The sequence below is a fragment of the Leopardus geoffroyi genome, chromosome B3, assembly GCF_018350155.1.
Source record: "Leopardus geoffroyi isolate Oge1 chromosome B3, O.geoffroyi_Oge1_pat1.0, whole genome shotgun sequence".
In the NCBI taxonomy this organism is placed as follows: domain Eukaryota; kingdom Metazoa; phylum Chordata; class Mammalia; order Carnivora; family Felidae; genus Leopardus; species Leopardus geoffroyi.
In genome coordinates this window covers 142,228,326-142,242,585 of record NC_059337.1, presented here as the reverse complement: position 1 = coordinate 142,242,585, position 14,260 = coordinate 142,228,326, and the positions used below count along the sequence as shown (strand labels likewise).

At 50.2% G+C, this 14,260-nt stretch overlaps 1 protein-coding gene across 6 annotated transcripts in view; it reads right to left on the bottom strand.

Annotated features, from left to right (window-relative positions):
* Positions 1 to 14,260, bottom strand: part of EML1 (EMAP like 1) — a 186,884-nt gene that overhangs the window by 112,993 nt on the left and 59,631 nt on the right. The window lies entirely within an intron of this gene.

Below are 14,260 nucleotides of genomic sequence, written 5' to 3'. Positions count from 1 at the left end.
TAACGAAGCGTCCCGGGCCAAACAGCGTACTTCGTTTCCAAGGGCAGCACCTAATTTATTCCGCCTTGAGGAGAAAGACGTGGGGCTGACAGTGTGGAACGGATTTTTTGGCAGAGTGAATTAGAGATCCTCTGGCTAAAGGGCCCTCTGCCCACTCTCCCCTTGCTAGCAATGGATCAGGAAAGAGAATTGTTACACTTAGAAAAGCTTCATCCCTCCGGTGAGAATGTTTAGCTGAAGAAAAGCAACTTGTAACAAAGCAGTTGGTAACTGAGATGCTAGGCACTGGGAACTCCAAACAAACAATTCGGGAGCCTCTATTCAAAGGTTTATATTATTTCCTTGACCCTTGAAACTTTCAGCAACCCTGCGGAGAAGCCTGTGTTCCCCCTCCCAACCCACCCGTTTCAAACAGGCCCTAAATCTTGACACTCTTGAGTCTCGTTGGTTTGGAAGAAATCCCTGAGCCAGACAAATTGTAGAACCCATTGTCTGGCCAGGGAAGAGGGCCATGCACCCTGGGAGTGCATAATCAACCAGAAAGGGTCACCAAGAGGCTCCTAGCAGGGGAGAAACTCCCAGAAACACCTGAATGCTATTTGGTCCCTCCAAAAGGCCACTAGGTTCAGATGCTAGTTCGCCAGCCTCACAGTTACTGTTTCTAGTTACAGTAGATCAAAAAAGGACTCATCATGTGGATATAGTTAAACAACATTCATTAGATTGACTTTCTCAGGCTATCTATCCCCAGAGGGGTTTGTTGTCTTCAGCCTCGGAAATGCCCTCGAGCGTATGTGACCTGGGAGTGGGGGGCACCTGCCAAGGCACCAATGAGAAAGTCAGCAGGCCCAAACCACCAAAATTATTCTCTGTTGTATCAATTCCAACCCACAGTTATCATTCACTTAGAAAGCCAGGCAACACTCTTGAGCATGTCAGAAAGGAGCAGAGAAGGTGAACCCCAAAAGGCACGGGGGGTAACACCATCGGGGGACACCCCGCAGATGTCTCTGCATGTTGGGGAGGGGAAACATCACTTCCCCACAGGGTCGGGGAGAGTGCTGGAGTTCACACCACAAGGCACAACGACCCAGACCATCTCGCTGGCAGGGATCAGGAAGCCCATTTCTCAGCACAGAGAACTAAGGCACATGCTGAAGTCGGGTGCCTTGTCCCAGGAATCTGAGAAGAGCCACCACCCCATCTGGATTGGGTTTTGAAAAGGTGAGTCTCGGAAGGTAGAAATTTGGCCCAAATCGACAAATAATTTTCAGAGGACCTCTGAAGGCAGCAGGCTAGGAAAAGTAGGGGGTGTGGGGCCTGCAGATAGAGAGCTGTTCCTCGCTGAAGCGCACAACCCTCACTATGGAGAAGGCCAGGCCCAGCCGTGCCATGGAACGGTGTGAGCACAGGTGAGAAACTACAACAATACGCAAGCCGCAGACAGTAGACGTGAAGGCAGATGGGGGGTACTTGTCACAGCCAAGTGCCAGGCCCTGTTAACAGGAGACACACAGGGGCGCCTGGGGGGCTGAGTCAGTGGGGCGTCTGACCTCGGCTCAGCTCGTGATCTCACAGCTCGTGAGTTCGAGCCCCGCGTCGGGCTCTGTGCTGGCAGCTTGGAGCCTGGAGCCTGCTTCGGATTCTGTGTCTCCCTCTCTTTCTGCCCCTCTCCCACTCGTGCTGTCTCTGTCTCTCAAAACTAAATAAATAAACGTTTAAAAAAAAAAAAAAGGAGACACACAGATTCCTGTGGATGGGACACAGGGAGGGAGGGAGGAATATAGTGAAGTCAGGAGACTCTCCCTGAGTTTTGCTTCCTCGGGACAGAAGTCAGCACAACATTAGGCACATCGGGCTGCCCGGCTCTGGAGGCACCCGGCTGGCTCTAGAAGACTCGGTGACAGGTGGCTGCAGTATCATGGCTTCAGGGTTCCCTCCAGGGGCGCCATTCACCTACAAGCCAGGCTTTTCCCTGAACGTTGGCCAAGCAGCAGGCCAGTGTCCACAGATGCAGGACAGGAGGGAGCCCAGCCGTGCGCTCTCGGCAGCAACCTCCCCGTGCACAGGGCCAGGTTGGCCGTCAGGTCCCACAGGCACACAAACCCTCCCCCCCAACCAACCCCCTGGTGCCTGATATGCTTCTGAATTCAGATTCCGACCTGGGAACAGAAGCACGGAACAGGTACGCGTATTACCCAATATCCCCAGAGGCTCCTGGGGCAGCACCCATAAAAACACGCTCAAAAGCACAGAAAAGCAGAACTCTCACACAGAAAGAAATACACATAAACCATTAAAACCACATGCTTCAATTCAGAGGAGTTGTAGTCTTTTTGTTTGTTTGTTTGTTTGTTTTTCCCCCTTCGCCAAATGATTTCAGACCAGGCCAAGTCTAAGTGACAAGCTACCAAAAAACATCTGGTGTGCAGAGCCTTGCGGATTTTGAAATCCCAGATAAGGGATGTGGGCTGAGTTAGCAGCCTCTGCTCCCTCAGGGCTACCGGATCTCAGGGCACCGTGCGAGGGTCGGAAGCTGGCCAACAGACAGAGCACCAGCCTAGGCCCCGGGGCACCAGGCCGAGTGCCCGACACACCTCAGGGTGAGAACAGAAAACTGCACGCATAAGGATGTGCTACTGTGAGACAGGTGGTTTCTCCACCTCTTTAGGAAACATTGGATTGTGATTTCAGGGGAACAGGAGTTAAAAAAAAAAAAAGGCATAGCACTTTACCTAAATGTGATGGTGAAGGTCAACATTTGGTAAATATGGTATTTAAAAAGATCGGGAAATTCACACATTTAAGAAAATGCATGGGGGCGCCTGGGTGGCTCAGTTGGTTGAGCGTCCGACTTCGGCTCAGGTCATGATCTCACAGTTTGTGGGTTCGAGCCCCGTGTCAGGCTCTGTGCTGACAGCTCAGAGCCTTGGAGCCTGTTTCAGATTCTGTGTCTCCTTCTCTCTCTGCCCCTCCCCCGCTCACACTCTGCCCCCCCCCCTCAAAAATAAACTTAAAACAAAAATTAAAAAGAAACTGAGATAGAATCCTGTAAATAATCTCACAATGCCTTATGTTTTATACATCCGGATTTCTAAACGTCAGGTTTTCTTCAAGCAGAGTGCATCTATAAATAATTTCCAAGATCCAGGAAAACACCAAAACTTGCAGAATAAAAGGTGCAATTATCTAGGTCTTATCTTCTTTTTTCAGTTAAGCACTCTTAAAGAGGTACACGACCAGCTGGACGTAGATGCTAACACAGAGACAATGAACGGAAGGCAGCGCGGCAGGGTTCAGAGAGCCCTGGGTTTTGTGGGAGACTTGCCTGCGTGGCCGCGGTGAGTCTCCCCAGCATCCCTCCGTCGACCTGATCCTCTCTGACATGAGCGTGACAGTGTCTTACTCACCTTAGAGTGTGACTGTATTCACTGAGGCACAGATCTGAAGCACTCTACACTAGAGCAGGGACTGTTTTCCACTGGGGCTACGCTTTCGGGTCGGTCAATGAGAGGAAGATCGCCTCGCGATGACCCTTGAAAAATCCCTTAGTCCACAGTGTGCCATCTCTCCACAAATCCCTCCGGTGTGGGAACAGACTCCGGCGGTCGGACGCTGTGTAGAGGCCACGGTGAATAACAACCGGGTAAGAAACAAACTCAAATTGCACACGTATGCAGTTTTATTTTTTTTTTTATTTTTTTTTATTTAATTTTTTTTTAATTTTTTTTTTCAACGTTTATTTTATTTTTTTTGGGACAGAGAGAGACAGAGCATGAACGGGGGAGGGGCAGAGAGAGAGGGAGACACAGAATCGGAAACAGGCTCCAGGCTCTGAGCCATCAGCCCAGAGCCCGACGCGGGGCTCGAACTCACGGACCGCGAGATCGTGACCTGGCTGAAGTCGGACGCTTAACCGACGGCGCCACCCAGGCGCCCCCACACGTATGCAGTTTTAGTCGCAGGTCTAGTGTTTCACCAACCAGGTGCACCGTTATGTGTAAGCCATGCGTCTTGGAAGTTTGCACGCTGATGGCCATCATCCAGGGGCTTGGCTACACACGACTGACTTATTTCACTACTGTAAACAACGAAGAAGGGTTTTTTGGTATTACTGAAAAGCTTTTCAGCACCAGGAAGTTCTCCCTTCGCCTTTCATGATAATGTAAAGATAGCGAGGCCCTTTGTAAAATTTTACTACTGAGTTTTCATTCAGCGGCGTCTACTGAACCTACCCTACGTGTGAGGCACCTTGCACAACAAAGGAAGGAAGCAAAATAAACAGACAACGCAGGGGCCCTGCCCTAAAGGATCTCACGAGCTGGTGGCAGAAACAAAGACCGCACCAGAGGCGGCCACAATGCAAGATGGAGTGAACCAAGTGCCACTCAGAGGTGCACGTATCGTAATCTGCAAGTGCAGAGGCAAGTTGAAGGAAGGCGGAAGGAGACCGTCTCGGCCGGGCCCGGGATGAACTGTATTTCAGCACGGAAACAGGAGGGGATGAGGGTCGACAAGGCTTGACTACTGAGCCATGGTAATTCTCAGCATCCTGGAGGAACGCACATGGTAGGTAGAGGGATGTGCTAAGACCCCAAATCCAACATCGATGGGACGCCTGCTTAGCATCAGGAACCAAGATAGATCAACAATGTTGCAACCATCAAGAGAACAGGACAGCAGCACTCACCACTCAGCATTAACCTCTCCACTGTAGACCACGCTGCAGGACCTCTGGCGCCTGCCCTCCAGACCCTCCCTCCACGCTTCCGTCCCGTTCTCTGTGCTGGCAGGCTGCTGGGGGCACCGGGGTGCTGCAACGTGCTCCTTTGAAGGTCCAACCCAGACCTGTCCGTCTCCAAAGCCCACGCACTGGACCCTGGGAAAAGTGATTTGTTGATAGGCTACAGAGGGTCTCGAAAGAGATGCACATGATCGTGGGTGCTAATTTGCAAGAGCTAACGATCCACTTTACACACAGGCAGCCTATGCTTGCTTATCTTTTGAAACAGTCCTGCAAATGAGATGCTCAACCAGACATTCATGTCAGTGGACTGTGCCAAATGTGTAACAGCAATCTCTAAAAAAGAAAAAACTCAAGAGATATTCCAAGACTCCCGCCCAAATCCTTCCTAGATCATGGGTCTCACATCTGCTGTTTCCTTTCTTAGATTCTTAGCTAGTTGTGAGAGAATGCATGCTATTGGTGATCAGAAGGCATATGTCACGGAATTTCTGTAGCAAACATATGCCCCTCATCATTTTTCTAAACTGCTCTAACATTTTTTCCCACCTCCTCCATCCCTAAGAGAGCTTAGACCCTTGTCACCATTCTCTGCGTGTCAGAGGGGCCTCTGTGGCTGTTTGATGGCTTTACAGGACAGCTCAGAGTCTGAGCCCTGTTTCCCGAATTCTGCACCGCCCTTCTGGAGCCTGGCCTTGTACTGATGCTAGCTCCGGGAAAGAACACACTTTTTATTACACGGATTCCAGAGATAAGAAGCTTAGACTTTACACAGACAGGAGAGCTGCTAGATCCCATGCAGGGGGGGTCAGGTGACACCCAGCAGGGGCTCTGACAGCCTTGAACTTCGAGGTAATAATCCCATTTTTTTTAAGCCCAGCTTTGAACCCTTAGTTAGACGTTGTTCAGTTTGGGATTCTAGAACTTCATGAAACAATAGTTTTAAAAAGGGTTCAGCAAGTGAAATAAGCCAGTTACAAAAGGTCAAATCCGGCAGGATTCCACTCATCTGTAGGGTAGTCAAACTCGCAGAGACAGAAAGTGAATGGGGGGGGGGGTGGTGGGGAGAGGGTGGCACCAGGGGCTGGGGGCGGGGCTCGGGAGTTTCAGTTCTGCAGGATGACAGAGTCCCGGGGATGGGCAGTGGTGACGGCTACACAGCAGTGGGAGAGTGATTAGTGCCCCTGAGCTGTCGGCTGAAAAGCGGTTAGGCGGAGGCACTTGACGCCATGTGTATTTTACCACGATTACAAGTTCTTAAAAGCGGTTCCGGGAAAAGGACGGAAATAATGACAGGATAAGGGTGCTGGGGAGCGCCTGAAAGTAACAGAGCTGTTCACACACAGACTGGACGCAGCTGCAGGGGCTACTCAGGGAGACGGTTAAAACTTCCTAAGTAGGCAGTTACCAGCCTGAAATGACCCACTCTTGGGTCAAGGCCCGCGGTGTGGGCCCTCGTGTCAGTGGATTGTGCCGAATGTGTAACAGCAACCTCTAAAAAAGAAGCTACTGGTCTGGAGTGCACCGAGACTCAGACCGGAGGCCCGGGGGCACCACGTGAACTGGCCTCAAGCAGCTCTGAGCTGGGCAGGCCTCCCCGGGCAGGGAGCTGGGTTCTAAAGGCCGTGAGGAGCAGTCGGGTGAAGAAGGTCGTGGAAGGCAGGGCCGCAGCCTGTGAGGAGGCATGTCAAGCACCTTTGGACTTTTTCAGAATCCAAGGGTGCTGGGGGGGGGGGGGGGGGAGGGGGAGGAGGCGGCCCCCGGGGGCCAGGGAGACAGGTGGGAGGCGGTTCCAGATTTGGGCCTGTCCTCCAAGCTATGGGGGAACTTCCGTGGGACTTTGAGAAAATCAGAGATAAATGGGATTTCTGTCTCAGAAAGTGAAGTGGGGCGATGGGAAGGGAAACGGGGGTGAAGACAAAGAAACATGCCCGGAGACCCCGCCACGAGCCAGGGAAGGGCACGCAGGTCTGAGCCAGTACGTGGCATGCAAGGCCCACAATGAACCCATCTCCTAAGCCCCCTCTGTGTCCATGATGGTTCCCATCACTATGCATCAAGTGTAACTGGGCACTCGGCAATGCTGTGTTGAGTGCCTGGGTTCAAATCCCAGCTCTGAAAAGTGTCAGCCGGGGGACCTTTTTTTAAAATTATTATTAAGTTTATTTATTTTGAGAGCGAGAGAGAGAGTGCACAAGCAGGAGAAGGAAAGGGGCAGAGAGAGGAAGAGAGAGAATCCCCAGCGGGTTCTTCACCGGCAGTGCAGAGCCTGATGCAGGACTCGAACTCACAAACTGTGACATCATGACCTGGTCCAAAATCAAGAATCAGTCGCTTAACCAACTGAGCCACCCGGGTGCCCCTGGGGGGGACCTTGAGAAAGTCACCCAAACTTCGGGGCCTCTGCTGCCTGGCCTGTCAAAACGGGGATCATCACGGGCACCACGTCAAAGGGGTACGGCGAGGATAAAGGGGGCACTTGCAAAGCGCTCAGGCCCGAACCGCCTGTTGCTGCCTGCCGAGAGCTTCCCTTCCCCTCCCCCCACGGTCTACACAGGACAGCGGGGCCTACACGGGCAGCCAGAGACGCAGGGGCCCCGGCCCCACCTCCCAGAGCACAAGGTCCGGTCTGGGAACGACAAGCGTGTGGTGAGAGCGTTATAATTATGTACAAGATGCGGTACGAACACATATTTGTATCTAATTAAATTACAGCGACTCAGCAAAAGCCCGTTTCAAGCAGAGCTATCACACACAGAGCCAGATCTTAGTCTTCGGGAGCACTGGTGTGTGGGCAGTCCTGCTTAATTACTTTCTAAAGGACTAATTTGGTGGAGCCGCACTAACAAATGATTATGTGTATTAGAGCTCCCACGAGGTCCCCGAGGAGCAGTCTGCACGGCTTACGCCCGGAACGGTTAAGCACCGCGAGTGACTCCCCAGCGGACGAAGGCTCCTCCCTCAGTTCGCCTCCTAGGATCTGCAGCTGTTGATGGCACCGTAACTCCGGCTAAGATGCGGAAGGATGCTCTAGCAGAAGCAAGTCCGAAGTCCACCCGATGGTTTCTCGACTGGAGCGTATTTTTCCAGGAATGGTGAAATTCTCGTTACATAAAACAACTTTGGGGAGGGGGGGGGCTGATTTAAGAGCCAAATCGCGTGTAATGTTAAAAAATGCTGGTTGTGCCAAGAACTACCTCGTTGTGTCAATTACTTTGGCTGAAAATAATGCGTTTGGAGCCCGCTGCACCGCAAAGGGCTTTTGACAAATGTTTCTCCTTGTGGATTCAAGAGCCGGCGTCCAGCTAGCGGCATTCTGTGATGTTTGTGCAGACGAGTGGGACGCCACCGGGCCAGTGGCGTGTCTGGCCTTTTGCCGATAAGGTCCCTCGCCTGAAATGTCTTGTCTTCTGAATGCCTCAGTCCGCTTGTCCTTTGATGAGGGGAAGAGTTGGATGTCACACGATGTCATACACCCACACTGCATCACAGCCTCTTAATTGAAAGTCTTTGGTGCCCCCCTCCCTCCCCAGTTACCCAAGGCCTTTAGGGGGGCTGCTGGCTGAGCCAGCTCCTTCCGCCCCCCCACCTGCCTGAGTCTGGTGAGGCCTTTCCCCGGTGGCCACGTGGTCATCTATAAACACATGCGATAAAGAACACATAAACACAGACTTTATTTCAAGCAAACAGAGAAGTGGCCCGACAGCTTTCTCCAACCACGATTTAGGGTACACCTGTTACACGTGAGACACTTTGCCCGTGTGTGTGTCTGAGGAGGTGCGATGGGGCCAGGACGGTGGTCCCTGATCCCACTTAACCAGCGTTGACCAGGAGAGCCATTAGGGACCAGGAGGGCATTGCTGAAACACAGCTACCGAGATGATCACCAGGAGACTCTGCCCAGAAGGTGGTGACAGCCTAATGACACGTGAAAATAAGCCACAGTGACGGGCCTCTGGGATAATCGTGGTAACAGAGATTTATGGACTAGATTACCACGTGGCCACCGGGGAAAGGCCTCACCAGACTCAGGCAGGTGGGGGGGCAGAAGGAGCTGGCTCAGCCAGCAGCCCCCACTAAGGGCCTTGGGTGCCCGGGGAGGGAGGGGGGCACCAAAGACTTTCAATCAGGAGGCTGTTGTGATCAGGTCTGCCTTCCAGAAAGAGCATTCCAAGTGTCAAATTCTTCCCTAGGTGAGCTCATCTCTACCGTGGTTTCAGCTGCTATGTACTGATGGCTCTCAAATTTTGTATCCCTATTCCGGACGCCTCCCCAGCTCCGCGCCCCAGAGCCCACAGCTCACAACCCACGCAGCCCTTCAGCCTGTATGGCCCACAGTCCCTCACACCCGCAAGCCGCACCATCATCTGCCTGCCCATCCTTCTAGCTCCTTCTAGCTCTGCAAATGGCGCTCAGATGAGCCAGAGTCTCGGTGTCATCCCTGGCTCCCTCTTCTCCCTGACCCCGATGATGCACGTCCTGGTGAGGTGGCCCTAAGTGCCCCTCGAGTGGAAATCAGCACCACAATCCCCTGGCTTCACGCAGTGGACTCCGGCCCCCTCCCCCTCTGCTTCTAGCCTACCCTCCACATTGCAGGGAGAGCCCCCTTTCAAAACTCCCTGAGGCTCTGACCACGTCACTCCCTAGCCTCAAAATTCTCTGCCACGTTCTCTCTGCTCCTCAGAAGAAGATCAAACCCCTCAGTGTGGCCGAGAAGCCCCACTGGACCCTCCCTCCTTCATCTCAAGCCACTCTGCTCCTTTTTCTTTCCCCGTAGGAGACCTTTCAGTTTCCAAAAGGACCTTCCACTCTCCACTTCCTAATCCCTCGCCCTGGTCTGGAGGGCTCTTCTCCCCCCCACCCTGCCCACTCCCCCCACCCCCTTGCAGTGTCTGACTTCCACTCATCCTGGAAAGAAGAACTCACACAGGCCTTCCTTAGGAGACGCCAATACTCATGCCCCGAGTCCAAGGCCCTGCAACCCTCTACGAGGTTCCTTAGACTTCCCAGCACCTTCTATCCCTGGGGTCATTAAGTAACTCACTGTGAAGGCAGCACTGAATGTCTAGCTCCCGATGAGCAACACGTTGACAATGTGCATCCTTGGAACACCTTGAAGGGGGCTGAGACTGGCAGAAAGACAAGTTTGGGGCTGCCATTTTTTTCTAATCTATTTATTTTTGAGAGAGAAAGAGAGAGAGGGAGAGAACCAGCAGGAAGGGGCAGAGAGAGACACAGAGAGAGAGTGGGGGGGGGGGGTCCGAAGTGGGCTCCACGCTGATATTGCAGAGCCTGATGTGGGGCTCAAACTCACAGACCGCGAGATCATGACCTGAGCCGAAGTCAGATGCTTCACCAACCGAGCCACCCAGGCACCCCCTTGGGGCTGCCATTCAAAAACACAAACAAAAACCCAGCTGAGAACGACGAGCTTCTGAACGGAGCAGCGGGGATGGATGGATGATCAGCAGAATCCACGACGCCGAATGAGACTGGAGAATGGGGGAGAGAGAAGTCCAGGATGATTATTAGGGAAATCGAGGGTCGTTTATTAAGCCCGGAGAGTTCAGTTCTTTTCCAGACAGCTGGCAGAATAAATATTGCAATTTAAGACACAACTAAGTATTCTGCAAAAAGGTGGCTTTCCACACCAGGAGTATTTTCCAACAAGGACACAGCTTTAGAGGAAACAAAATTGGAAGTATGTCTCCCTAACTCTTCTTTTAGAAATTAGTTCTTTAAAGAAAGAGAAACTCTTGCAAAGAGCCATTTCTTTTTTTTTTTTTTTTTTTAATTTTTTTTTTCAATGTTTATTTATTTTTGGGACAGAGAGAGACAGAGCATGAACAGGGGAGGGTCAGAGAGAGAGGGAGACACAGAATCGGAAACAGGCTCCAGGCTCTGAGCCATCAACCCAGAGCCTGACGTGGGGCTCGAACTCACGGACCGCGAGATCGTGACCTGGCTGAAGTCGGACGCTCAACCGACTGCGCCACCCAGGCGCCCCAAGAGCCATTTCTTTAAAGTAAACCAAAGAGGATGTGCACTTGCTGCTGTGTGCATCCCAGGACACCCCCAGTCCTGGACTGCATTCAAGCCCACTTGCTGCTTCCAGCAGAGTATTAAATCTACGTGTCAAACATCTAGTGAGAAAAGCATGAAGCTTCCGGGGGCAGGATGCTGGACTGACAGTTCCATGGCATTGCGAGGTTACAGCACACTTTTTTTGATTACCTATGTTTCTGCTGGCGTTTAAAACATTTTGCTAATACAAGAAACCCCCTATTAGTAAGCTAGGACTTTAAAGATGAATAAGAAATATTTTTTTCCAAAAACGGGGCGCCTGGGTGGCTCAGTTAAGCACCTGGCTCTTGACTTCGGCTTAGGTCGCGATCTCGAGGTTCGTGGGTTCAAGCCCAGTGTCAGGCTCTGTGCTGACAGTGTGGGGCCTGCTTGGGATTTTTGCTCTCTGGCCCTCCCCCACTCACATGCGTGCGAGCACGTGCTCTCTCTCAAAATCAGCTTAAAGATTTTTTTCCTGAAAGAGATTTTTATAAGTAGGACCAAATACCATCGATTTTAAGCCCTTACTAATAAAATCAACGCTTTAATGTACGGTTTTTAATGCCGCTGTGATTAAGTTTTTCACGTTACTAGTTTTACGGCCTGACCTGATTACAACACTATCAACAAAGATGTTACTCCTCTTTCCTTATCTACCTTCCACCCAACTAAAGTGTTTATTTTTTTTTTTTTAATTTTTTTTTTCAACGTTTATTTATTTTTGGGAGAGAGAGACAGAGCATGAACGGGGGAGGGGCAGAGAGAGAGGGAGACACAGAATCGGAAGCAGGCTCCAGGCTCTGAGCCATCAGCCCAGAGCCCGACGCAGGGCTCGAACTCACAGACCGCAAGATCGTGACCTGGCTGAAGTCGGATGCTTAACCGACTGCGCCACCCAGGCGCCCATAAAGTGTTTATTTTTTAAGAGACTATATAAAAAGGCTCACACTATCTCAGAAATTAGCAATAACCAACTAACAGTTACTTTTTAAGCATAGTTTTGTGAAACCAAAACGCTTGGGTTTGTTTATAATGTCATAAATGCTTGTGGTTTGGCTATAAAATAAATTCCTTGCCGGGTGGAGAACCAAATGTACCAATAAGAAATTCTTGGGGCGCTTGGGTGGCTCAGTCGGTTAAGCGTCTGACACGGTTGTGGCTCACGTCATGATCTCATGATTCGTGGGTTCGAGCCCCACATCAGGCTCAGCGCTGACAACTGCAGGGCCTGCTTGGGATTCTCTGTCTCCCTCTTTCTCTGCCCCTCCCTCCCCCGTTTGTTCTGTCTCAAAAATAAACATTAAAAAAATTTTTTTTAAAGATGTTCAAGATTTTAAACAAATTATTCTTAATTTTCAAAATATAAATCCTTAGAAATTAAAAAGATTTTCTGTTTCAAAACTAGAAAATATAAACAGCAGTAGCTCAAAAGACTAATAATGGTGATTTCACAACACGACTGGAAGTAGCAGGTACCATTGACTTGACCCGCCACGGTTATTAAAAAGTAACACCGGGGGTGCCTGGGTGGCTCAGTCGGTTGAACATTCGACTCTTGATTTCGGCTCAGGTCGTAACCTCAGTTTCCCGAGTTCCAGCCTCACACTGGACTCTGTGCTGACAGTGCAGAGCCTGCTTGGGACTCTCCCTCTCTTGCTGCCCCTCCCCTCCTTGCGCTCGCTCTCTCTCTCTCTCAAAATAAATAAACTTAAAAAAAAAAAAAAAAAAAGTAACACTTGTAGGAGAAGAAGATCAGGGAACCGGTAGTTAAACTATGTGCCGGCTTTAGAAGGAATTTGATGGTCTCTCATGACACCTTCCAAGGGAAGACAGAGACAAGGCTACTATCCAGAATCATAACCCTTTAAGGCAATGACCAACTTCCATATTATGATAACGCTGAAATATCTTTTTTGAGCACCAGGATTATTTACAGCATCACACCCCAGATTACAACGGTGTTGTAACTTGATAGGGCTCTGCGTGCTAGAGGAAACTCACCCTCAAAAAGGAAAGGTAAAAGCAAGAAAAGAAAGAGCTTACCCATCACACATATAAAACAGACAAGAATTTTAGGTGAAGATCAGTAAGAAGTACAAAGCAAAAGAGCTATTATCTTAGGCTGCATTACAAGAAGTATAAACTTTAGAATAAGGGAGGTGAAGTATCCTACTCTATTCCGCTCTGCTTAAAAACCATGTCTAGAATACCACATTCAGTTATGTCCAATTTTAAAAGACATACAGACAAAAGGAAACACGTGTAGATCAGGCAATCCAAAATGATTAAAATTGTATCTTATGAGGCATATTTTTTTCCGATGGTAATGTTTAGCTAGAAGAAGACTTCAGAAAGAGCAGCCACAATTGTTTTCAAACATGTGACAACCTAGTGTATGGAAAAGAGATTAAACCTATTCTCTGTGGATCCAAGATGCAGAACTTGGGCCAAATTTTGAGCGTACATAGGAACCGGCAGCCTGAACTGTCCAAAGAAGGAATGGACTGCATGGAGAGAGAGGAGTTTCCAGTCCCTTGGAACGGCTCAAACAGTAGCTATATACCTTCTGAAGCATCCTCCCATCCAACCAAGATTTCAAGCCCTGGAGGGAGGGGGGCACCGGACCAGGGTAAGGGTAGAGGGCAGGCGAGGAGGGCCAGGGTGCTGTACTCGTGCCACCTCGGCGGAAGCAGCTCTGTGTTCATCTGCTTTCCATTTGGGTTCCTGGGTGAGCTGTGCTTTGAAGAAGCAGGTCAAAGGCTTAAGAAGGTCAACCACAAGATGAAGTAACCTGTTAGGTCCCCTCAAAGGCTGAGATCTTCCAACCCATGGCCTCTCAGCAAGGGTGTGCACAATGCTTCCTGGTGAGCCCCAACTGATGGAAAGTATCCAAAGTGACTCAATGAAATAGCAACATTTTATTCTTTGCTCCCACTTCCCTCTTTCCTCCAGTTCAGCTCCTCTCTCATCCGCAAGGTACAATGTAAAAAGAGGTAGACAGTTTCGACGTCAAAAGATTCAGATTGGTTCCTTAAAAATATTAAAGCCAGAGCTCCCATACGACCCAGCAGTTCCGCTTCTGGGCATCTGCTCCAGAGAAGTCAAAACACAGGTCTACACAAACACCTGTATACGAACGTTCAGCGCATCATTCTCTGTAATAGACAGAAAGTGGAAACAGCCCCAAACCCCATCAGCTGGACAATGGATCCCCAAAATGCGGTACATCCATAAAATGGAATGTTATTCAGCCATAAAAAGGAACAAAGAACTGACAAATGCTACCAGCTTGGACAAACCTTAAAACACGATGCTTAGTGAGAGAAGCCCGACACAAAAGGTCGAATGTCGGGATGATTCGTTTACATTAGAACATTCAGAATCAACAGAGACAGTAAGCAGATTACTGGTCATCAGGGTCTCAGGCAAGGGGGGGGACAAGTGACAAGGGGG